The following is a 24,839-nucleotide window of genomic DNA, read 5'->3' on the forward strand; positions in this document are numbered from 1 at the left end:
CGGAAGAGAGTCTCACCTCAGAAGTTGTCTAGATCAGATCAGTCTGTGGCCATGTCTGTGAGGATTATCTGGGATATTAATTGACATAGGAAGACCCAGCCCACTGTGAGTGGCACCAATCCCTAGGTGGGATTCTGAAAGTTCCTTAAGAAAGGAGAGGGCTGGATGAGAGCAAGTGGGACAGGTAAGCCCTTTGTTCTCTTCTCTTAACTGTGGGTGCACTGTGACCGGCTGCTTGAGTTCCTGCCCTAGCTTCCCCTTGGTGCTGGAACTGCAAACCAAGTAGATAGACCCCCTTCCTCCCCCATGTTGCCTTTGGTCAAGGGGTTTTATCACAGCAACAGAAACGAAGCTCATACCAAAAGTACATGGGTGGTTTTTATGTCTCCTCGGGAAAACTTTACAACAGGAATCTGGAGGTTTAAATGCACAGGAGTGAGTGCCGCGGCTCTCTCAGTTTTTCAGCTCAGAAAACTCACATCCCAGGTGAAGTGCTTTGCACCGTAGAAGTGGAACTGGGACACAGCCTCCAGTGATGAGCTTCTAGTATTTGTGTGCCATTGTTGCATGGGAGAAATATTTTGGATAATAACCTGCACTGTGCAAGAACATAATGAGAACACTGTAATGCTAAGTAAAATGGATGATTCCTATACTCTTGGGGCAGAGTCTAATGAGGGAAATAGATGCTCCACCAGAATGCTCGGCCAAGGTGGGAAGGCAAAGGTGAGCCGTGAGTGCTCAGAGCAGAGGCTCTCTAACCTGTACGGTTTAAGGATGAAGTCATATGTGATGGGGTGGGGGAAGACAGCATAGCAAGCAAAGAAAGTCACAGCAGGAGGCTCAGAAGCGAGAACCATTCTAAAGAGCTGGAAGAAAAGTAGCTGTGGCAGCCCACCCCCCACCCCCCCACCCCCGGTCTTCTGCATCTGAACACTTAGTCAAGTTGGCAGCACCGTCTGGGGAGGTTTGGAGTTGCTTTTCCGGAGAAAAAATATGTCCCTAGAGCTTTAAGAGGTAAAAGCCTTGTTCTACTTCTAGTCTGATCCCTGCCTTGTGCTTGCAGTTGAGGATACGATCCCTCAGCTTCCTGCCCTGACTGCCATGCCTGCCTCTTGCTGCCACGAAACTTCCTACCATGATGGGCTGAGAACTGAGCCAACGTGAACTTCTTCTCCCCGGAGTCACCTTGCTCACGGTGATTATCACAGCAACAAAAAAAGGTATTTATTTCAGTGGGTAGCTTTCTGGAGGGGAAGCCGTTAGGAGGAAGAGGCTACAAGTCAGAAGGGCACCTAGGTAAGTGAGTTCCAGAGCACAGACTCTATTATTTCACTGAGCAGGAAGCCCGGAGGAAAGGTGGCTGCATGACTGGAAATCTAAAGCCCAAGACTGTCCTGAAGGCTGTGTCAGTCCAGCTTTCTCCCCTGCCTTCCTCGGGGTGTGAACTTGGTTCCTCTGGCTACAGACTTCTGGGTCTCAGCAGAGGATGATGCTGTTTCTGGATTTTTTTTTTTTTGTCCTTTCATAGCTATATTAGGAGGAAAATTAGTTAACTCCTCTAAATTACCCAAAGTTAATGACAAAAATTACCCATGTAGATGAATTCTAGTGTCCATGTCTGTATTAGTTACATTTCTGTCTCTGGGATTTAAACACCACGACCAAAAGCAACTTAAAGAAGAAAGAGTTTATTTTTGCCTTATGGTTCCACAGGGGCAGAGTCCATAATGGTGAGAAGGTTGTGGCAACAGGGGCCAGAACAGGAGGCTGGCTAGTGACATTTCCATCCAGACAGTACACAGGAAATAGAGGGAGAGAGCAGGAAGTAGAAAAAAAGCTGTAAACCCTCAACCTACTTCCTTTAGCAAGGCTCCACCTCCTAAAAGTTCCATAACCTCCTCAAACAGTACCACCCCCTGGGGATCAAGTATCCACATACATGAGCGTATGGGGACAATGCTCCTCTAGTCACCACGGTGTTCCCTTCTATAAAACTGGATCATGAGCTCCAGCCTAAGAAACAATAATGTCACATCAAAATTAGTTTGGACAAGGAAAGCGTTGCTTCATCTCTTCTGAAGGACATAGCTAGATGGTGGAGGGGCCCACACAGGTCTTGGGTGTGTCCCACAACTAGGAGACAGCCCTCTGCGTGGTGGGATTACTGGACTACTGTCAATTAAGTGTGAGTGGCACAGACAGAGTTCAGTCTTAGGGTTTCCTCCTCACCTACAAGATGGAGAATGGACTGGCGTCTGGAGAACCAAGCTTGCTAAGGGGCTCACTAGAAAGCGCTGGGTTGCCATAGGGAGAACAGCACAGATGAGTCCTGTTGGGATAAAGCAGTCAGCCAAGACATAACAGACAACGCCTCTCTAATACCTCCAAGACCAGCGGTTCTCAACCTTCCTTAACCCCGTGACCCTCTAATACACTTCCTCCTCATGTTGTGGTGAACCCCAACCATAAAATTATTGCATTGCTACTTCGTGACTGTAAATTTGCTACTGTTAAGTATTGCAATGTAAATAAACATCTGATATGCAGGATGTTTGCTATGTAATCCCCAAAGGGGTCAAGACCCACAGGTTGAGAACCACTCATGTGTTTGCAGTCAGAAGCACTGGCAGAATCTAGGCTACAATACGCTTCCATGGAGCAAGTTAGGCTTACCATCTTTGGGGAGAAAAAAAAGAACTTTTAAACTATTTGTACGTGTGCCTGCTTGTATGTATGTTCCCCACTTGCATGCCTTGTACCCACAGAGTCCAGAAAAGGCTTCAGATCCCCTGGAACTGAAGGTACAAATGGTTATGAGTCACCATGTGGGTGGTAGGAAATGAAAGCAGGTCCTCTGTAAGAGCAGCCAATGCTCTTAGCCACTGGGCCACCTCTAAACTCCCCATGATTACAGTCTTATGGAAAGTTTTCTAACTCCGGGAATATTTTTAAAATAAGCATCTACCAGGCTTTTAAAAATACTTTCTGTAAAAGGATATTTCCAAGTCTATGTCACAGATGAGAAAGTCTTTGGTTTCTCCGTCAGCATCTTCATCGACGTTGTCGTGAGATGTGTGTGATGTGTGGGGAGTGCCTGGGTCTCAGAACTCATGTGGTGTTCAGAAGACGACTTTGAGGAGTCAGTTCTCTCCGCCCACCTTTATGTGGGTACCAGGGATCACACTCAGGTCACCAGGTGCATACAGCAAGCCCCTTTACCTCCGAAGTCATCTCACTGGCCGAAAGAAGTCTTATTGAAGGGGTTTGTACCAAAATTCAGCACAAGATTATTTCTGTGAATAAAATAACTACAAAATACCCGAGTAATGAATCCAAGATGACTCCAGGATAACCGGTCTCTGAGGAAGCGTGGTGGGGACAGCCGTAAACCTGCATGGCTGATGTATCGCGCACCACTGGGGACTGTATTTCATATCCACAAATGACTGTGAAACAATGGCTTCTGCTCTGCCCTCGGGGCATGAAGAAATATTAATCATTTCCAGAGAGGCTGGGGCATAAAATATGTATTATCTTCATTTCCCTTTTTATTATCAGATCTAAATCTTAATCAGGAAGTAAAGGGCTCTTTTGTGGATTCGGTCTTTTCAAGAAAGAGGAACGTGTGTGTGGCTTCCATCCAAAGGCGCCTCTTCCAGTTATCTCCCACCCCAAAGTGGTAAATTCATGAAATATCTTTGGTGGTGCCGATCCACAAACTCTGCCCAGCATACTCAACATCTTCCTGTTTTTACCCCTGAGGGGAGGTGGGGGGAGGGGGCCTACTCAAACCACCTTCTAAGATACCAGTGGCAAATCATAGCTTGTTTCCACCAAAATTCACTCTGAGGAACCAATGGGTTTTTGTGCTTTCTAACAGAGTGTGGGTGAGGAGTTACCAGTGGGGACATGGAGGGACCTAGAGCAAACACTTTGGAACATGAGCACCCAGTATGGATGCGGCTCTCTCAGGCTGTGAAGATGGAGGGCCTCTCAACTAACCCCCTCCGGCTACATACTCTAGCCCTGTGCTGAGATTCCAGGCTGCGTGCAGGTAAGGCAGAATTGCGTACAAATGGCTGAGAGGAGCGGCTGGGTGATAAATTAAGGATCCAGTGACCCTCCCACCCTCTCCTTCTATGACGGATGTCAACAGTGGTCCAGGATGCCCAGCTGTGATGGACTCTCGAGAGCAGACACAGCTGACCTCATGCAGATGTCACCTGTTTTGCTGTGTGGTGGGGGGGAATAAGGCTGAGTGGCATGAATACATCTCAACCTTTCTATTTTCAGTGAGCTCAAAAGCAAATTTAACAGCTACCCTGGCAAGCCATCCCACTGTTTCCGGCTGAGATGCCCCCTCCCCCGAAATAACGCTTGCAATACTTGTCTGTAACATCATCCCATCGGTCTATTCGGCACAAAATTTTGTAATAAATACTTCACTGCTGTCATTTTGCTGAATCACAGCTGACTCAACGTGAAACCGTTTTGCAGCGAACCAGTGCTTGGGAGAGCATAACGCAGCTTGTCTCGCTGGGTGAGCATACATCATAAGCAGGGCGTCTGACTGAACGCTTTGGCCCTGGCAGGGATGTATCACAGGCCATCCCCTTTCCAGTTCTCTGCTGGGAGAAAAGGCCCCAATCTCTGAGTCACAGCTCCCTTCTTATGTATTCTGAATCTGTCAAGTAGTCTGTTGAAGCCACGAAACACACCCACATGTGTCTCCCGAAGCTCTGCGGTTCGGACTTGTGCCTCCAGACAGGATTAACGCAGTAGCACAAGGAAGACGCAGGCCCCTCACGTCCCTCAAGGACAGTAACTGCGTCTATTCTCCAGGAGGCAGCGAAGAGCAGTGTTTTTGCTGCCGCATCCCAGGGCCACCTTGGGTGTTGGTGGTCCAACTTTCTGTGTCCATGTCCTCCTAGGATAACTGTGTTTCCAAACAGCCACTTTGGGGCATTATTTCTAGATTCATAGTTTCTGGCGCTGTTTCTCCATCATACCTGGGGAACCTAGGAGCTGTCCAGCTTCTTTCGGTAAATCCCTTTCCCCTATAAGTGAGTATATAACATGTGTGTCTTTCTGGGTCTGTGTTACCTCACTGAGGATGATCTTTTCTAGTTCCATCCATTTGCCTGCAAATGTCATTGTTTTTTTAATGGCTGAGTAGTATTCCATTGTGTAAATCTATCAGTATCTTTATCCATTCTTTGGTTGAAGGATTTTAGCCATATAGTACAGGACAGACTACAATGCACAGACCCCAAGAAGATAAGCCTGATGGGCATCTTAGGCTTCATGTGGGTCCACTAATCAGGGGAGTCGGGGATCTCTGACAATGACTGTGTTGTCTGCTTTTTGATCACTTCCCCCTGATGGGACTTCCCTACCAGGCCACAGGGAATAGATGAGCTGGGGTGTTTGGGTGGGTGGGCTCGCTCCCCTAGTCTAAGGAATGGGGGAGTGGGGATGTGGAAGGGAGGGTGGGGAAAAGAACAGGGAGGGGCCTATGACTGAGATGAAAGTAGAATTAATTCTTTAAAAAGATCAAAAACAAAACAAAACAAACATTAATCGGGGGAGTTTGAAGCTATGTAATAGCTTCAGACTATGTAATAAAGAAGTATTTCTTTAAAAAAAAAATCCCTTTCCCTTCAAAAATAAGCTGTAACATCTGTTGCTCACAACTAACGAGGCTCGGGTGCAAAGACCCAGCACACCTGTTCTTATTGTTTGAAGGTCCTTATTAGCTCTGTTTTTGAATATAAATTTAGCATATGACCAGAGAAAGCACGCAGTTGGGATTTTTTTTTTCCTATTTGCTTTTAATCCAACTAGACAATGACTTTTTGTTTACCTGTGTCAGCAATTAACATACCTTTGTTAAGGTAAGGGACTAGTGATGGTGTGACCCTGTTTATCACCTCTGCTCTTTACACTCTTGTGTCTTATTTCTTTATAATCTAGTTCTGTGGTATTGTTTTTAATTTAAATACATTCTCTTAAATCTAAGGGAGACTTGGATTTTGATACCTCAGTGTGCATTATTATTTCCAGAGCTTTCCACTGTTTCCTGTTGGCTCAGGATTCCCATAAATCTCATCTCCCTTCAGCGACAAAAACTTCCTTTAGCATTTCTTAAAGCCAGCGCATTAATGAGGAAATTGGAGGCCCCTTCTCAGTTCTTGGTCTCTTTAATAATTTATGTTTCATGTTTAATCCCAGCACTTGGGAGGCAGAAGCAGAAGGATCTCTGTGACTTTGAAGCCAGCCTGGTCTACACAGCAAGTCCCAGTCCAGGTAGGGCTACAAAGTGAGTCCCCTGCTTCTACACACACACACACACACACAGAGAGAGAGAGAGAGAGAGAGAGAGAGAGAGAGAGAGAGATCTTGGAAGAAGCTTGGGAACATGCAGTTCCCACAAGGGCCAGAAGAGGGTGTTTGAATCTCCTGGACCTAGAGTTACAGAAGTTTGTGAGCTACTTTGTGGAAACTGAACCCAGGTCTTCTGGAGGAACAGCAAGTTCTCCTGATCTCCGAGCAACCTGTCCAGCACCAAATCTGTATCTTTTGCATGCCCTGCCTTCCCATTTCTTCCTCCAAGCACCTGAAACTGACTGTAGAGACCTCCACATGAATTATTGAACTACTTCCTCCAACACAGATCACACAAGTTTACCTATTTATTTCTAGATAACAGCAATATCATCATTCATTGTCCAAATCAAAGGAGTTAAATTGCACTTAGCCAAGGATCTGTTTGTACAGAGGAATAACACATAAACCAGCCATAGCATCATCTCAGGTCCTCAGACAACCATTCAGACTTCATGAACATATCTTTATCATACCTGCCCATCACCTGTAAGCCGGAAGATGGCCTGTGTGATCTCTCTCTAGAAAGGAATAGTAGCAAGTCAAAAGCATGGGTGTGGCTCTGTAAAAATAAGTATTATGAGAAGACCGGCTCTTCTTTCCCGAGACACAGATGCTAATACAGCTCAGGTTCTCCCCCACTGTCGTGGTTTGAATGAGAACAGCCCCTTAGGCTTACATGTTTGAAAACTTGGTCTCCAGCCGACAGGACTACTGGGGGAGGTATTTCAAAAGATACATGCTATTCATAAGGTCTCTCTTGACCCCTGCTTGCAGGTCAAGGTGTGAGCCCTAAGCCACTCCTGCCACCATGCCTTTGCTCTCCTGTCACAGACTCTAACCCTATGAAAACAAAAGCCCAATCAAACGCTTCCTTTGATCCTTTGCCTTGGTTGTGGTGTATGTCTCAGCAGTAGAAAAGTAGCTAAGACACCGCACCACCAAGTTCTGCAGCTGATTCTTCACGGATGCTACCATGGGGCCCTTTAGCTAATTCAGCCTGATGAGCGCAGGTATCAGGCCCCAGAGGCAGAGGGTTCGCTGCTCATGACGCTGCTTTTCCACTTCAGACACCAAATACAAGCACAGGCTGTAGTCTGTGCAGCCAGCTACGCCTGAGCGTTCTCACAGTCCCCTCTGTAATTTGATCTGCTTGCTAGAGTAGATCAAAGAACAAAGAGAAATGCATTGCTTACATTTATTATAAAGGATATTAAAAAGAATTTAGATGAAAGACCAAAACACGTTAGGGAGGAAAGAAAACAGGGTATGTATGGGGCTTCTGTGCTCTCCCTGGGCACGACACTCTCTAAGGTCCTTTGTGTGTTCAGCTGTCTGAAAGCTCATTGCCATCCCAACCCCTGAGGGTATGTTTGTGGGAAGGGTATCCTGGCTAGTTTTATGTCCACCTGAGACAAGCTAGAGTCATCTGAAAGGAGACAACCTCAATTGAGACAATGCCTCTGTAAGGCTGGGATGTAGCACGTTTTTCTAATTAGCAATTGATGTGGGAGGTAGGGCTCAGACCTCTTCAGGCAGTTGCTATCCCTGGGCTGGTAGTCCTGAGTTTTCTAAGAGAGCAGACTGATCAAGCTATGGGCAGCAAGCCAGTGAGCAGCACCCCTCCACGGCCTCTGCACCAGCTCCTGCCTCCAGGTTCCTGCCCTGTTTGAGTTGCTGTCCTGACTTCCTTTAATGATGAACAGTGATGTAGAAGTGTGGGCTGAATCCTCTCCTCCCCAACATGCTTTGGTCATAGTGTCTCACCACAGCAATAGTATCCCTAACTAAGACAGAGGGTTAGGCTTTATTAAATTATGTGTGCCTGTGTGTCTATGTGTGTGTATATGCACACATGTGCAGGTGCCTCCACAGGCCAGAAGAGGGCGCCAGATCCCCTTAGAGTTAGAGTTACGGGTGGTTATGAGCCATCCAGCACGAGACCTGGGAACTGAGCTCTGTTCCTCTGCAAGACTACATGTTCTTAACCACAGAGCCATCTCTCCAGCACCCGATTTTGTTTTTGTGAGTTTACACTTGTTCATTATGTGTTTGCACACATGCCATAGCATTTACTGATGGGACCACCTCACCAGTCCCCTTGGAGTTGTTGTGGCAGCTTTGCTGTGTGGGCATAGTTGTGTGTTGGCCAGCACCGAACCTCTCAAGCTTCAGTCCTTCTTTCTGTAGGCTTGAAGCTGGGGCACAGATCAACAGCCAGGGAACCTGATTTGAAAACTCTGTCTGTGTTTTGCTCCTCCTTAAACAAGATGCCTTCTTACCCTGAATTAATCTTCTGCATATGGACAAGCTCTCACCAAGTCGTGGAGATGAGAACAAACAAAGAGCATAGTAACCATCACAAAACAAGAACCATATAAAAGGGGGCTCAGTTCTCTCTCGGTGTGACAGTATGACAGCCGCATTAGAGCAGGTGTTACACATTGATATATTTTGTTTGTGCTTGTGTATGTGTGTGTCTGTGTATATGCGCACATGAGTGCAGGTGCCCACGGGCGACAGAGGAGGGCATTGGATCCCCCCTCCTCTTTCTAAACTTTCTGTCTTTCATTCACCTTATAACTTAGCTTGACGATCACTGATAAATTTTAAAAAGTTAAAAAAAAAAAAAACAAGAGCACAGCTAAGAGCTCCTTTTTGTAATGTTGCAAGGGTGAACATTACTTTCTAACCATTCAGTTGGGAACCTTTTCCTAGCAGCTGGTTGAAGGAATTAAGTTCTCTACTACTTGGTTGTTTTGTTTTTCTTTTAATCATTTGGAATCATTTTTAGTAGTTGCTGATGAAATCATCTTCATTATTACATATTTTTTCTTAGTAATAGCTCTGCTGAGAAATATTCATTGACTCATAATCTACAATGGTTACTTTTAAAATACAAGCATGACTCAAATCATCAGTGTCAAGTTGCTAATTTCCGTCTACTGCCCACGTGTGATCTAATTAAATAGGCTGAGGCATGACTTGTACCAGAGAAAACACAAAATCAAAGTAATTGCTGACATCGTGGGCAGTCTGAAATAACTACATCAGGAAGCTTGCATATCAAATTACTTCCGGGCTCATAAGGGATCATTGTATCTGAGGACTCTGGGATCAAACAAATCTAATTGCTATAGTTATATTGAATGGATTTGCAAAGGGAAAAAGAACATCTTCTTTTGTTTGATGCTTGGAAATCATGTAATGTGAAATTTAGTGGCATATTTTCAAAGCTTTAAAAATGCACACACTTTATTCTTCACACAGAAGTCTGGGACAATGAACTACTTCCCCACTATGCATCTAGCACTATTTTGATGGACATGATAAAGAACAAGGTATGAAAGGTTCCTAAGTATTTTATTTTTACTTTACATAATCTCATAATTACCTCTTTGGCCTTTTTTTTTTATAACTGAGAGTGTGTAAGCCAGAAGTTGATATATGGAGTCTTCTTCAATTGTATCTCTGTCTCACCACATTTTTTTTAAATTTTTATGTTATGTGCATGGGTGTTTTGACTGCATGTGCACATCTGTAATTCCTGCACTCCTATGACAAGATGCGGGGCAGAGACAGGAGAACCCCAGAAGCTCAGAGACCACCTGATCTGGCACACACAGCAGCAGACAAGAGATGCTGTCTTCAACAAGGTGGAAGATGAAGATGAACACCAGGTTGTCATGACCCACATGTGCTCAGACTTACACACACACACATATGCACATATACATACATCCCAAATGTACGACCAAACTGAATAGAACAAAATTAAAAGCTTATTTTTTAGCTCTCAATTTTATTATTTTTGTTTTAGATTTGTTTATTATATATACAATGTTCTATCCGCATGTATACCTTCATACCAGAAGAGGGCACAAGATCTCATCATAGATGGTTGGGAGCCACTGGGTGATTGCTGGGAATTGAACTCAGGATCCCTGGAAGAGCAGCCAGTGCTTTTAACCTCTGAGCCATATCTCCATCCCTAAAAAATATGTTCTATCACAGCTGAGGAAACAGACGTGCTAACTCAAGATGTGGGCAGAATCCATTCCTTTTGGATGCTTCAGCTGAATCTGCTCTGAGCATTGGTCCTGGCTAATAGTGAACATCAAATTCCCGGAAACCTTGGCTTATAGTTGGAACACACCAGTCTTTGCCTCCATCTTTGTATACTGCTTTCCTCTAAGTTTTTTTTTCCTATGCATCCCCTCTTCCTTATAAAGATGTATCAGTTGATAGACTTAGGACTGGCTCTAATCAGGTAATCTAATTACATTTGCAAAAGCTCCTTTTCCAAATAGGGGTGTGACATGACATTCCAAAAGGGCATGAATTGTAGGAGTATAATGTTCAAGTCACTAGAAGTAAATAATTATAATGATTATAGACAATAGGTAAGAGAGAGAGGGGTGGGGTTTCCTAGAGCTATGGGATCTTTCATTACTCAGTTGTATACAACCCAAGAACCTAAGAAGACAGATACTCACAGTCATCAAAAATCAACCTGGGATGATGGCTCTACGTTTGTTATCTCATACTAATAAGGTAAATGATGTGAACCCTCAATGGCATACACACAGCAGGAGCAGGCTTGATTAAGAATTTTATCAAAAAGTGAGAAGCTGCAGGGAACTGAGAAATCAAGGAAAAGTGAGAAGCTTTGGAGAGTGGGAGGTGTTGCTGAGAGGAAAAAGCCATTAAAACTTTCTTCTCTGGGGTACTGTTAAGCCATAACAGAAACTGGACAAAGGCTAGGGTCATCGCTATTGAGATCAGCTAATTCTCTAGGCTACCACAAGCCAATCCAATGGAAGAGTCACATACTTTGTGCATGTCTCTTAGCCTAACTAGGAAGATGGTCATGTGTTGCCCACCCAGTGGGGAGTAGCTGAAGCCCTCCTGTGTCCATCTATCTATGCTGTTAGCTACTGACCTTGACTTCTGGCTATCCTCTCGCTGTCAGCCAGAGCTAGCATTGCTGTCTAAGCCTTGCTGGTGGTTGTCTGCCTGTTAATTGTACTGAGCACCCTTTGTTCTCCCATTTACACAATGAGCTTGTAGCTTTCCCTGGTAGAGAGTTAACTCATCCCAGCCTCTGAGATGCAGCTGCATTCCTTCTTAGTTACCTCATACCTAGCTCCCTGTCTATGGAGTGTTCTTGATGTGGCTACTTATTAGATGGCATTCTTGTGTGCAATTTACTTTTTTACAAGTATATGCCATGGAAGCAAGGATACACAGAAGGACAATAGTACCTTTCATATAGTCCTCTAGGGCTTTGGAGAAGGAGGAGCCAGCCTATGGTCACTGGTCCACAGCTTTGTTCTTCATCTATCTGACTAGCTTAGTTATCTTAGACCCAGCTACAAGCCCTCATATTCATCTTCCTCAGTGCCCCAGACTTTGCCATTTTCACCTTTAATCTTTTTTAACGGCAGCCTAAAAGACGTAAGTTTAAATGAAGTTTTCAGGATAGGCTCCAACCCACCCTGACTTATTTCTTATAGGAGGAGATGAGACTATTAATGACCATAAGAGGGTGATATGAGGACACACAGGAAGCCTGGCTGCCTAAGCCAAGGAGGAAGGCTGGAAAAAAAAGAAAGCCTGCTGACACACCTGGATTATAGATTTCCAGCCCCTAGCATTGTGGGAAAATGAATTATTTAGTCTGTGGTCCTTTATTATTGTGGTCATAATACACCAGGGACTAAACTATTGTGGTGGAACAAGATGCAGAAATTCATTTCCTAAGAGGGTTGTTGAGTAGGGGTGCTGAGAGAGGGAGACACCCAGCAGAGCTCTGAAGGTTAAGGACTTCCACTGGAAAAAAGTAGGCTGTTTGTTCTCATCTCCCTCATAAGCTTTTTTTTTTTTGATTTGTTTTAATTTTTTATTCATGTGTATGTGCGTATTTCTGTGCGTGAGTATGTGCTTGTGTGAGTACAATGTGGGTAGAAGAAGAGGATGTCAGGTTTTTTTGGAGCTGGGGTTAAAACTGATTGTGCACCACCCATGTGGGGGCTGGGAACAGAACCCTGCTCCTCTCCCAGAGAAAACACTCTTCACAACTGAGCCTCTTTAGCCGTGGGGGCTGTTTTTACTGCTAAAAGAAAATTCAGTAACTTACAATGCATCATTCCATGTTATAGCTGCAATTATAACTAAGTTTGGGAGAGACCTGCCCATACCTGCCCATACCCTATAATAGGGGGACCTTAAGTTCTTAGCATTGCAAAATACACCTTGAACATATCTGCTCCTTTAAAATGTCATTATAATAAAATTTTCCATCATTCAGAAACTTCAATGGTTTACATGCCACCAGGATTTAATGATAGTTAACATTTTTTTTATATTTTAAGATAAAAGTATAACATAATTTGACTTACACCTTACTTCTCATAGCTACGCCTTCCTTTCAGAGAAATCATTACTGCACATACTTTTTAGATTTTGCCCTTTTTTGCATTGTGTGTAAGATTCTCTCTTCTTTAAAGAGGGAGACAATCAGTAAAGATTTTCCCTCAGTGGGCTGTGTTGCACTTTATCTTGTTTTTGTTTTTTGTTTGTTTGTTTGTTATATTTATTTATTTTTATGTGTATGAGTGTTCTATCTGCATGTACACCTGCATTCCAGAAGAGGGCATCAGATCCCAGTATAGATGGTTGTAAGCTACCATGTGGTTGCCAGGAGTTGAACTCAGGACGTCTGTAAGAGCAGATAGTGCTCTTACCCTCTGAGCCATCTCTCCAGCCCATACTTTTATCTTGTTAATGTAAAATTTACATAGATTTGCTAAGGCATATTCAGCTGTGAATGAATCTGTTTATTCACTGGTCCCCTTGCTGATAAGAAATGAGATTGTTTTACTTTTTCAGCTGTCTCTGCATTTGTCACTCTGTGGGCATACAGTGTTCTCTTTGTTGCTTTCTTCAACTCCCTTCAGAAACCACTCTGCAGCTGCACCTGAGACCTTGACCTTTTCTACTCCAAGCATCCCCCCGGAGACATCAGTCAACCCCATGATAAATCTACTGACACAGGCTAAATAGAGACCCTGACGTCTACTTTTATTTGCTCCAATCTGAATTCCAATCTCCAGATGTTGAGAGGCATGCATCATTTAATATGAAACTATATTAAAAGGCTTGTACCAATCTCTGGGTAAAGAACTTGATAATACCAGAAGGCAGTTATTCATCCCGTTAATCATTCCATGGCTCGGGGGAAGAAATACAAAACAGTTCTGTTACCTACTCTTAGAAGGATTCGTGAATCCCAGCCCCATGACATCTAGAAGTACCTCAGAATTTCCCACCAAGCTCTTCCACACTGTGCTCATCTTTCACTAGACAACTAAAGGTGTGGGGCATAGAGGTGATGCTTTTAGACTATACTGTAGTGTGTGCTTATAATATTCACTGGTTTTTTTTATCTTCATGCTAAAATCAGGGCTTTGGCTCTGTGTGTGTGTGTGTGTGTGTGTGTGTGTGTGTGTGTGTGTAGGCCAGCAGTCAGCCTTCGGTGACATTCTCCATGTGTCATCTACTATGTTTCTTGAGGCAAGTTCTCACTGGAACTTGGAGCTTACCCAATAAACTAGGCTGGCTCCCCCAGTGAGTCCTGGGGTATCTTTCCATCCCTGTCTCCCCACTGTTGGTATTACAAGTGCGTACTATCATGCCTGCATTCAGGTCCTCCCACTTAGAGACTGAGCGGTCTCCCAAGTTCCAGAGCTCTCACTCTTGAAGGAAGGTGGAAATGTAGATGCTTAAATCTTTCTCAGTTAAAAAGAAGTGACCCCATCACAGTCACACAGCAATTTAATCAGGCATATGTGAAAATGTATATCAATCATTTATTAAAATAATAGTTGGCTATGATTATATCACTTATCACATAACAGCTAAAGATGCTGACTCCATATATTATCTTATCGACTATTCAAAACCATCTACCAGAATAGGAATTGCTGTCTCCAGTTCAGAGAGGAAGACATTGAAGTCCAGAAAGGTTTAGCAATTCATGCATATTCACATAGGAGAACAGGGCTAGAACCCTAGTCTGTCTGGCAAAGGACTGCTTGCCTAGGGATGGTGCTGCCCACAGGGGGCTAGGGTCTTCCCATATCAATTACCATCAAGACAATCCCATTACATCTGATACTGGGAATCTCTCAGTTGATATTCCCTTCTTAGGTAGCTCCAGGCTGAGTCAAGTCGACAGTTAGAGATAACTAAGACAATCACCTGTCAACTTATCAACTGATCATTTCTGACAAACGCTTACTAATACAGATGCTTAAAAATCTTCCTCTTTTTAAAACCCACAAAAAATGAAATAATTTGTGCTGAACCCTAATGATATATGTGAAAGTTCACCCACTCCCAGTGAGCATCACAGAAAATGATCTTGACGGAGAATACTCTTCCAGCTTCTGACTCTTAATTTAATAAGAACAATGCAGAAGGTGGTATCAGGGCAGGGAAATATCTCAACTAAAAGCGAGTTTAGGTTGAGGTTGACATACTCTACATGAGCAGGAGTTGTGATTTTTCTGGGCCCTTGATCATTTTCCCGGTGCCAGAAAACTGTGCATGTTTTTTTAAGCACTGTAAAGTGTCTCCCTCTCTCCCTTGGCACATGGGAAATGTCATCACACAAATGATCTACCTACATTCAATGACACCAGAGAGACTGGGATTTATGTTCACGAGGAATGCACAGACAAGTAACTCACGAGCGAGGCTGACACAGTGAGCAACGAGAGGGTCCCAGTGGACCATAGATCAGACCTAAACCTCCCATATATTTAGCACATTGTTGAGTTATACAACTTTTCGTCTTATGAACTGTCATTGGGTAGATTGCATTCTGGGCTTGTAACTGCTGAACTATGGGGGCTTCGCTTTATGGACATGCAAGTGACCTGTATTTTATTACTTTTAAACATAGTTTCTCCCATAATTCGGTGGTGACCTGGGTGTTTATGACCTGGTGTGTGTGATTTATGGAGCATTCCAGATTCCAGAAGGACACTTTCCAAATTCAGGAGACTATGGCTGAGTGGACATAGCGTGGGTGAATATAACCCCCCCCCCAGTCTCTTGCATGGAGTTTATTAAGATGCCATTAAGACTACCCCTCTAGACTCAATGCTGTCCTAGCATTTGGAAGGAAGACAAAGAGTTGAGCAATTTATATCAGTGTCATTCAGAGGCCAGGGCCACCCATCTCACCTCTAAGTATAAAGCCATTGAATGAACTAACAGCAAAAGCCATATACAGACAAACTGCTTTATCAATAAACCATTAAGCTGCTCTCTCAAATGTAAAACTTCAATGGCAGCTTTGAAGGCATATCTCTTACCCATTCCTATTCATTCCATCTCTTCTGTGTATTTTGTCCTCTGCTCCTGGGGACTTAATGGCACATCCTCAATAATAATTTAAAATACAGTTTTAATTTTAATTAAAAGTCAGTGAAAATATTAAGAACTTCAACAAGTGCACACAGGAGATGACTGCTCCTTGTGTTTAATTATCCAACCATTAGGCAATGAATGAGAGTCACTTTACACTTATGCAATGCAATTAGGAAGAAGTGTCTTTTGCTATCGGGAGAGAGAGCCGGACAGTTCCAAATTAGGTTTTGAAAAGAAGCTGGAGAGGCAACTCTAAATTAGTGTTTTAGAATAAGACTGACAGTTAATGTGTATGCAAATTGATGTCATGCATTTCCTAGGTATGTCACATGGTTGCTTGTGAAAATGTCCAAAAGATGCTTCTTAAAAGTTCCTTTGAACAGGTATGATGTTGTAACCAAGTGGGCTAGAGGCCCTGTTTCCATCTCCTTTTGAAGATCAGATAGAGCACATCCTAGTTCCTTCCCTGAGGAGAGCTATTCAGCCCCAGGAATTAATTATAAGCTTGGGGGTAACTTGGATCTACAAAAATGAAAACATTCCAGTCCGGGTGATAAGTTTAGGAGTTTGTGATATCATGTGTTGTCATCCTCACAACTGAGCAACTTAAGCATTGTGATTTCCTCTCTGCAGATAAAGAGACGAAGACTGGATGAGGACACACACTGACAATGGGTCTTGACGTAGGGGATGAACAAACCCTGGTTTAGATACACAGTATGACAAGGCTTTCAACTGTTTTGTGCTCCCTAGCCCTCTTTTGCAACAAAACATGAAAGATCTCTAAAGCCTTTGAAACTCTATGTTGACAGCCACATCTTTTCATCATATGTTGAAAACAATGTCACTTATGGGATAGAGAGATTACTGATGTTCAAAAAGTTGCTTTACTCTTCTGTCTCTGACTCTTTTGCCAGCTTTTGGGACCTTTTTCCTCTAACTGGGTTGCCTCACCTTGCTTTAATATGAGACGATGTGCCTGCTCTTATTGTAATTTGATATTTCGTGTTTGGTTGGTATCCCCAGGAGGCCTGCCCTGTCCTAAAGGTCAAAGGAAGAGTGGATCTAGGGGAGAAGGGATGTTGGGGGGTGGAGCGACAGGGACTGTGAGGAGAGGAGGAAGTAGAAAGTGTGGTTAGGATGTAAAATATGAGAAAACAACTTAAAAAAATAGTTACTTCACTCTTAATCTTTTCTGCCTTTGTTCATGTGTCAGGGTGAGTATGTAAGCGTGTCTGTGTAGAGGCCTAAGGCTCACTGACATCAGGAGTCTTCTTCAAGTGCTCATCACCTTATCCATTGAGCCAGGATCTTTCAACTGAACACTGAGGTCGTGGATACAGCTAGACTAAGCTACCTAGCCTGCTCTTACTCTGCCTGCCTCCCAAACAATGGAACTATTGGCAGGCTAGGGTATCCACTTGACATTCGAGTGATTTCTGGGGAACAAAACGCTGGTCCTCACCCTTGTACAGCAAGCACTTTATCCACTGAAGCCATCTCCCCAGCCCAAGAAGGAATATAAATATCCACTTGACACCTAGAGTTATCCAAGCACCCACGAAAGAGCTGTGCGCATCAGTTAGACATCTTAAATGCTTTGCCATTTCCCATGAAGCTGCTTTCCTGCCATATCCATCACGGAATCCTATTCTAAATGTGATATTTTTGTGCTTAAAATATTTTATTGATTTATCTACTTCTAAGCAACAAAAGTGATACAGGCAAACTGTCAAGTTTTAGTTAAAATGCCTGTGACCACAGCCTTTCAATACCAAAACGGTTCACCCAGTTGGATACTAATCATAACTATTATTAGATCAACAGACAGCACATGGGTTTCATTAATGTTACACCTCTCTGGCCACACTGCCTACTGACTTTCTTAGCCCCATGACCTCTCTAAGTTCTGACCTGATGTTACATTTCTTGTGACCCTACTAATCTCTTCTGATTGGATTTGGCATTCTTGTCTCCAGGAAGGTCCTTATGTCTGTTCTGAACTCCTTAGGAAAACATAAGAGGCATTCAAGAGAGGACCTATCTCCTCTGCTCATCTCTGCAGAATGTGTATGTCAAATTTGAGGGAACTTGGGCTTGGAGGATGTCTGGTGATTGGTCCAACATCACAGCTTGAAACAAAGCTTTCCTTCACTAGACTTATTTTATTTTATGGATATGTGGCTTCTGTGTATTTCTGTACATGCAAACATGCATGTGGGTGTCTGTGGATGCCAAGAAGAGTGTATTGGATCCCTTGGAGCTGGAGGATCAGGTAGCTGTGAGCTGGTATCCAAATGCTAGGCATCTAGAAGAGTGCAGCAAGTGCTCTTAACCACTGAGCCATCTCTGCTCAGCTTCTAAGATTAATTACTCAGTACAAGGTAAGCCCAGAGATTTATTGTGGCAGCAAATGGAAATATTAATGGTATACCAATAATCACATCTTTTCATAGTGCCCACACCTAATGGCTGTGTGTACAGGATGAACAAAAATTCTTTTCATAGAGAGTTTAATGGACTACATAAAATGCTTCGCAGAATGCATTTCAAATGTTAGGTAGAGGCAAGATTTTTTTTAAAGATTGTTCAGTAACAAACAACATAACCAAAAATTTAAGAGCAGCAGTAATCTACCCTCTTCTCTGACAAACAAAATAGATCTCCCGACACTCACCAACTGGGCACATGTACTGCACATTTGACAGTGCAGTCTAGACTAAAGCTCTGCTGTGGTCTGTTTTATTCTCCACGCTGGAGTTCCTAGCCAACACACTCATTACTTACAGGAAGCTGTTGTTTCTACGAAGCCTGTGGGTTGGGTGGTACACTCCAAGATAAGTAAGGAGTTTATCTCAGGGCAGCTAACCTGCTTGGAGTTAACTAAGCACCGGGTTTGCCCTTAGTTGCTTCCACTTACCACTTACTAATGGTTATCAGTTTTAGTGGTCATCAAAGCTGTGATGTCTGTAGATGGATTCCCCAAGACACAGACAGGTCACCAGCCAGCCTTCAAGAAGGTCTTAAATGATGCTCGCTTTCAAGCAGTTCCCCTTCAGGCTCTCAGGAGTTCTTTGGCGATGTCCCTACCTCCCCACACACCTTTGTTTTTAGCTACTTGCCCTGCTGCTGTAGGCAAAGCCACCTACAACACCTAAAGGAGGAAACTGAGGCCCAGCTGCACAGGCTGTGCCACCTCTGTGCCTACTATACTCCACCTTCCCCAGGATGAAGCTGAGCTACCACCCCCACACCAGCCACAGTGGACCCGAAGACTGAGGGAGAGCCACAGCAGTGGCAGCACCAGGTCATATCTGAGCAAGGCAGGGCTGGCGTCATCATGGGCTATGCCTTGCTCAGTGGCCTCATTTTTATCCAGTGGGCAACCACCGCTTAGGAACCAAGTATATGAGCCTTGACATGGCTGAGGAGGATAGAGAGGAGTAACCCATGTTCATGCTCTCAGGACTGAGTTTTCTACTGTCAGCATTCCAGCTGAACCTTTAACTCCCTATTGCTAGAATAGCCAAAAACAAGATGCTAACCCCAGAAGGGAAGAAAAACAAATTAAAACAGAGTGTGACGTCAGAATCTGGTGACACCATGACTCTGTCTCTCTCAGATCAAGCTTTCTGGAGAAACATCAACCACGGTGTCCTAGGACTATGTGAACAGGCTCTCACCCACACTGAGGAAATGAGGCTGCCTACCAGCAGCCAGCACCACAGGAGCAAGGCTTCTGTCATTGGGTCCTTGGTCAGGAAGTGTCCCAGCTGAGATAAATGGTGAACTCAGGAGAGACCTCAGCCAGAAGGCACAGTCTAGGCTGCTTCTAAGCCCCTAAGTCAAGATGCCATGAGAGGGGTTAGAGAGGTACCTCAGTAGTTAAGAGCACTTGCTGCTTGCTCTTCCAGAGGACCCAGATTCAGTTCCCAGCACCTACATGATGGCTCACAACCATCTGTAACTCAATTCGAGGAGATCCGATGTCCTCTTCTGATCTCTGTGGGCTCAGGCACACATGTGGTGAACATATATGCATATTCTCTCAAAACACCTACACACATAAATTTTAAAATAGAAACAGGAACCTAGGAGATAGTGTTTCTTCTTGTTCAGTCAGTGTGTTGGAGTATTTTTATGTCACAGTAGATTGCTAGCACATTGTCTTAGTTATGAACTATTGGTATAAAAAAGACACCCTGACCACAGCAACTTGCACAAAAGAAAGCATTTAATTGAGGGCCTACTTATGTTTTCAGAGCACTAGTCCATTATCATCCTAGTGGGAAGCATGGTGGCACTCAAGCAGTCACGGTGCTGAGAGCTTACATTCAATCCTCAATTTAGAGACAGAGAGACAGAGAAGGTGAAACTGGGCCTGGTGTGGGCATTTTGAAACCCCAAAGCCCATTCTCAGTGACAAACCTTGACCAAAAAGCTCACACCTTCTAACCCTTCCCAAATAGTTTCATTAACTGGTGACATTCAAACATATGAGCCCATGGTGGCCATTCTTATTCAAACTACTATATACACATTAAGCATCTTAAATAATCAAACACACACACACACACACACACACCATTCCCTGAGGGATGTGGACCAAATTCTAACCTATAACTATAAAACAGTGATTCTCCCAAATGGAATAATTACAGTCAGATAGATAGATAGATAGATAGATAGATAGATATTGGAGGCAGAGAGATGGCTCAATAGGTAACGTGCTTGCCTTGCAAGCATGAGAAACTGAGTTTGATCCCCATGATCCATGTGAAAATAAAATAGGGGATACCACGGTGGCATGTCAGTGGAGTGACAAGGACAGGCAGATGCCAGGAGTACACTAGCAGAATAGACTGGCCTACTTGGTGAACTCCAGGTTCAAAGAGAAATTCTATCTCAAAAAAATTAAAATTAAAGGTGGACAGCTCGTAAGGGATGACATTTGTCATTGTCTCCTGACAAAAATGCACACACACACAGAGAGAGAGAGAGAGAGAGAGAGAGAGAGAGAGACAGAATAATTGTTTTTGAAATATTTCAACACAGCGGCACCAGAAGCTACAGAATGAATCAGCACTGAGAACTCAGGCATGCTTAGTTAGGTTGGTGTGTTGATTCCCAGATATGACTCAAATTAAACTCATTCTCTTGACCTATTTATCTAATCATCTATAAAAACACAGGAGCTAAAAGTCAATATTTCAATAAACCCACATGTTAACTCACATCCCGTTTTCAGTTTCCACACAGGGATTCGCTCTCTCTCTGTCTAGGTAACTTTGACCTCCGTGGCAGGTTCTATTGCTGGATTCTGAAAGGAATGATTTGCCTCCCTGTAATGGTGTTTTGAATCCTTCAAATTGCAAGGCAATTTGGAAGAGCAAGTATACTCAACACCTGATTGCACTTTCCTACTGTGAGCTATGAACAATAGACAAACGCTAATTACCAGCGTAGATCTGCACTGAGCGGATGGACGCAGTTGCTCTTGGGGGAAAATAATGTCCAACAGGACTGGTAATTAATTGGGTTAATTAAAGTTCCTGTCATTTAACTTCTTCACCTCTATGTCTAAGCAAATGCTTAAAAAGATAATCAGAGCAGTGTCACCACACTGCAGGAAAATCTAGGAACAAATGGTGTCTGTAAAGCTGACTTCGGTTAAAATAGGCTCTCGGGTTGCCTATTTTAATGATAGATTCGGCTATCATTATGGAGTTAGGACTGTCTGCAAGCAGGAAAGAGGTGATAATTCAGATATGCCAGATCTAAATGTTCAACTTTGCCCAGAAAGTCATTTTTTAACATTATATCTGATTTCAGCTCTGAGAGCCCAGGGTGGCTTTTTTTTTTTCTGATGTATTTCTGCTTGTAACCGCCCTCTACCATACTTTCTTCATTGCTGATGCTTATTGGAAACGTTATTCACAAACATTAAATCGCCATGCCCTGTTCTCTTTGAACTTGTCAACAGATTAAGTGCTTCTTTTGAAAAAAAAAAAAAACAACTCATGATGGGGCTTGAAAGATGGTTTAGAGGTTGAGAGAGCTTGCTACTCTTCCAGAGGACCGAGTCTGGTTCCCAGCACCTGCACTGGGCAGCCCATAACTGCCTGCACTTCCATTTCCAGGGCTCTGACACCCCCTTCTGGAATCTACAGGCCTACATGCACACACATAAACAAACAAACAAACAAATAAAACTTTAAAATCTCTTGACTTTATTACTGTCTAAGCAGCCTCTCCTGTACTGAGGAAAGTGCCTACTCTGAGAATGCTTATTTGCAAACAGCTGCATTTCTCCCTCCCACAAAATGCCTTACATGTGTGCACACATTAGTACATGTACTCATGTGTGCACGTGACCTCACATACATATATGTCTGAGTATGTGAAAGCCAGAGGTCAGCTTTGGATGTCATCTTTCAAGAAATGTTGACCTTTCTTTTGAAACAGGGTCTCCCGCTGGTCAGTGAGCCCCAAAAATTCACCTGTCTCTGGCTCCCCAGTGCTGGGATTACAAACTCATGCCACCGTGCCGGCTTTTTGTGACTGTGACGGTGTGGAGATTGGACTCAGGTCCTCCCATTTACATAGGCAAGCATTTTACCAAGGGACCCATCTCTCCCGGCCCCATGTTTTCTTTTCTTCCTGGTTACATGAGTAGGACAGTTGTTTCTCTTTGTTGTAACCAGGCTTGTCTATATGTACTCCAGCCAATAGCCCTCAGAAGCAGTGAGAAGACTGCTGGGCTCATGCCAACACTTTTCTCCACTTCTTCAATTCCTGCAGATGAGCCAGACCCTTGAAAACTGTGCATCACACACAGTTTTGAGACAAGACACAAGCGCCCTTCATCTCTAAATCCAAGACTTGGCGAAGAGCCCTTCAGCCTGTGGACGCTGACCAATTTTTGCATTCATGAGACAAATTCATTTCGGCACTTGATGAACTATAGATCATCTGTTCTTCTGATGGTCCTCTGGACCAATGGAAAGAGCTTATTGATTCCCTCGATAATGTACAACTGAAGTAAAATCATTGACTCATCTTCCATCTCTATTTGTGTGGGAGTAGAGATTTTGCCTCTCCAAAGCATTATCAGGAGACAGCATCATCACTGTCCAGGGAAGAAGCATGTGCCATCAAACATGCAGCCTCCAAGGCCCCTTTTCAACACCTGTTCATTGAAGTCACATTTTCTAAGATTTATGTTTAATGATGTGTGTATATATGGGTCTTGTGTGGGTATGTGTATGTTGGTGCCTGTAGAGGCCGGAAGGGGACATCTGATCCAAGAACTCGAGTTACAGGTGGTTGTGAACCACCAGATGAGGATGCCTGGAATTAAAATCAGGTCCTCCACAAGGGCAACAAGTACCCTTTCCTGCTAAACCATCTCTCTAACCCCCTTGGAGTTACTTTAAAAAAAAAATCAGCATGAGCGTAAAACCCATCCTATGGCCTGATACAACACCAGCTCCCTGAAGCAAATTTGAAGCTGTTCTTTACTGAGGTCTGAAGGAGAGAACTGATGTGCCGTGACTTTGCCACAACATCCCCTTTCATGAAAAACATGCTTCAAGTGCACATCCCACTGTTCTTCACTGCTCTGTACACATTGGTGACACCATTCTCCTCTACTGAAGAACCTCAGAGAGGTATGGAAAAGGCTTAACCTGAGCCAACATGTTAGAAGCTACCAGAAGGCAAGGAAGACAGAGGTGGGTCATCTCAGACATCTGTGCTGGCCTTTCTCAGAGAAGAAACACTGATGAATAAAATATGCTAAGTAGATTTTCATGCCTGGATCCCATTCGCTGTAACACCACATTTGCAAATATGCATTACCCCCACTAAGGTGGAATTATTTTCAAACCTTACACCTTTGGGGAAGACTTCAGAAGTGCTTACAGGTACAGCAGACCTTGGTCTAGCCTCCAGAAACAGGAATGGGCGTGAGTAGTTGTCACTGTGCTTTGTGGTGTCATTGCTCAGAGTTCTGAATCGTGGTTAACTCAGAGTTCTAATTCAAATGGGAGTACAGCTACAGACAGCCCAATGTTTATTTTAAGCACAATGAGAAGAAGAATATCCAGGAAAGCCATGCCATATTCAGAGTTGGCCCATTCTCCAAACCTCCTTCTGTGGGCAGCTGTGAGTGGGGCTGCGGTTTGGTTAGCTCGCCATGACTTCCTGCTTCCTGCCTGGCCCTCTACATCCACCACAAATGATTATCCTGGATGGGATTGGTGGTATCACATTTGCTTTTAGTTTTGGTGATGAGAAGTGCTTAGTTTCCTGATGAAAGGGAAAGAAACAATCGAAACATGAAATGGAATAGAATACTACTCATCTTTTGAGAAGAAAATTATGTGGAATATCATGATATGTATGGTATCATGGACACTATGCCAAATAAAATAATCGAGACACAGAAGAAGGAAACTGCATGATGTCTGTTGTCTGAGATATCTAACATAGATGAATTCACTGAGCCATAGAGTGGGATGCTAGGTGTCTGGGGCTAAGAGGTAGAGAAAGTGGGGAATTGCTAGTCATGGGATGCAAAACTTCTGTTAAGTACCATGAAAAAAAAAAAAAAAAAAAAACCTCTAGAATGTTTCTGTATACATTCTATCTGTAGTCAACAATAGTGTGATTGTCCATTTAAATTTTCTCTTAGAAAATTTTTCTCATGTTAAAATGTTTTGCCACAATGAAACAGACTTTATAAACACATTAAAGTAACTGTATAAGTTACTTTTCTGTTGTGGTAAAATAGCATCACCAAGGCAAGTTATGGAAGGAAGTGTATCTGGGCTTCTCTCAGAAAAATGAGTCCCTACATTGAGGCAAGGAAGCACGGCAGCAAGCAGCAGGCACGGCATCAGGAACAGGAAGCTAAGAGCTCACATCATTACCACAAGCAGGAGGCAGAGGGCTAACAGGAAGTAGGAGGAGACTATAAACACTCAAAGCCCACCTCCATGGTCATACTTCTT

The 24,839-nt window shown here is 43.6% G+C and overlaps 1 long non-coding RNA gene across 1 annotated transcript; it reads left to right on the forward strand.

Annotated features, from left to right (window-relative positions):
* The first annotated feature begins 1,059 nt into the window (after positions 1-1,059).
* On the forward strand, positions 1,060-4,423 carry LOC132653519 (uncharacterized). The gene is made up of 3 exons (XR_009591250.1): positions 1,060-1,198; positions 3,884-4,057; positions 4,297-4,423. It is a non-coding gene; the product is annotated as an uncharacterized LOC132653519 (long non-coding RNA).
* The last annotated feature ends 20,416 nt before the right edge of the window (positions 4,424-24,839 follow it).

This window comes from Meriones unguiculatus, chromosome 4 (assembly GCF_030254825.1).
Source record: "Meriones unguiculatus strain TT.TT164.6M chromosome 4, Bangor_MerUng_6.1, whole genome shotgun sequence".
Lineage (NCBI taxonomy): Eukaryota > Metazoa > Chordata > Mammalia > Rodentia > Muridae > Meriones > Meriones unguiculatus.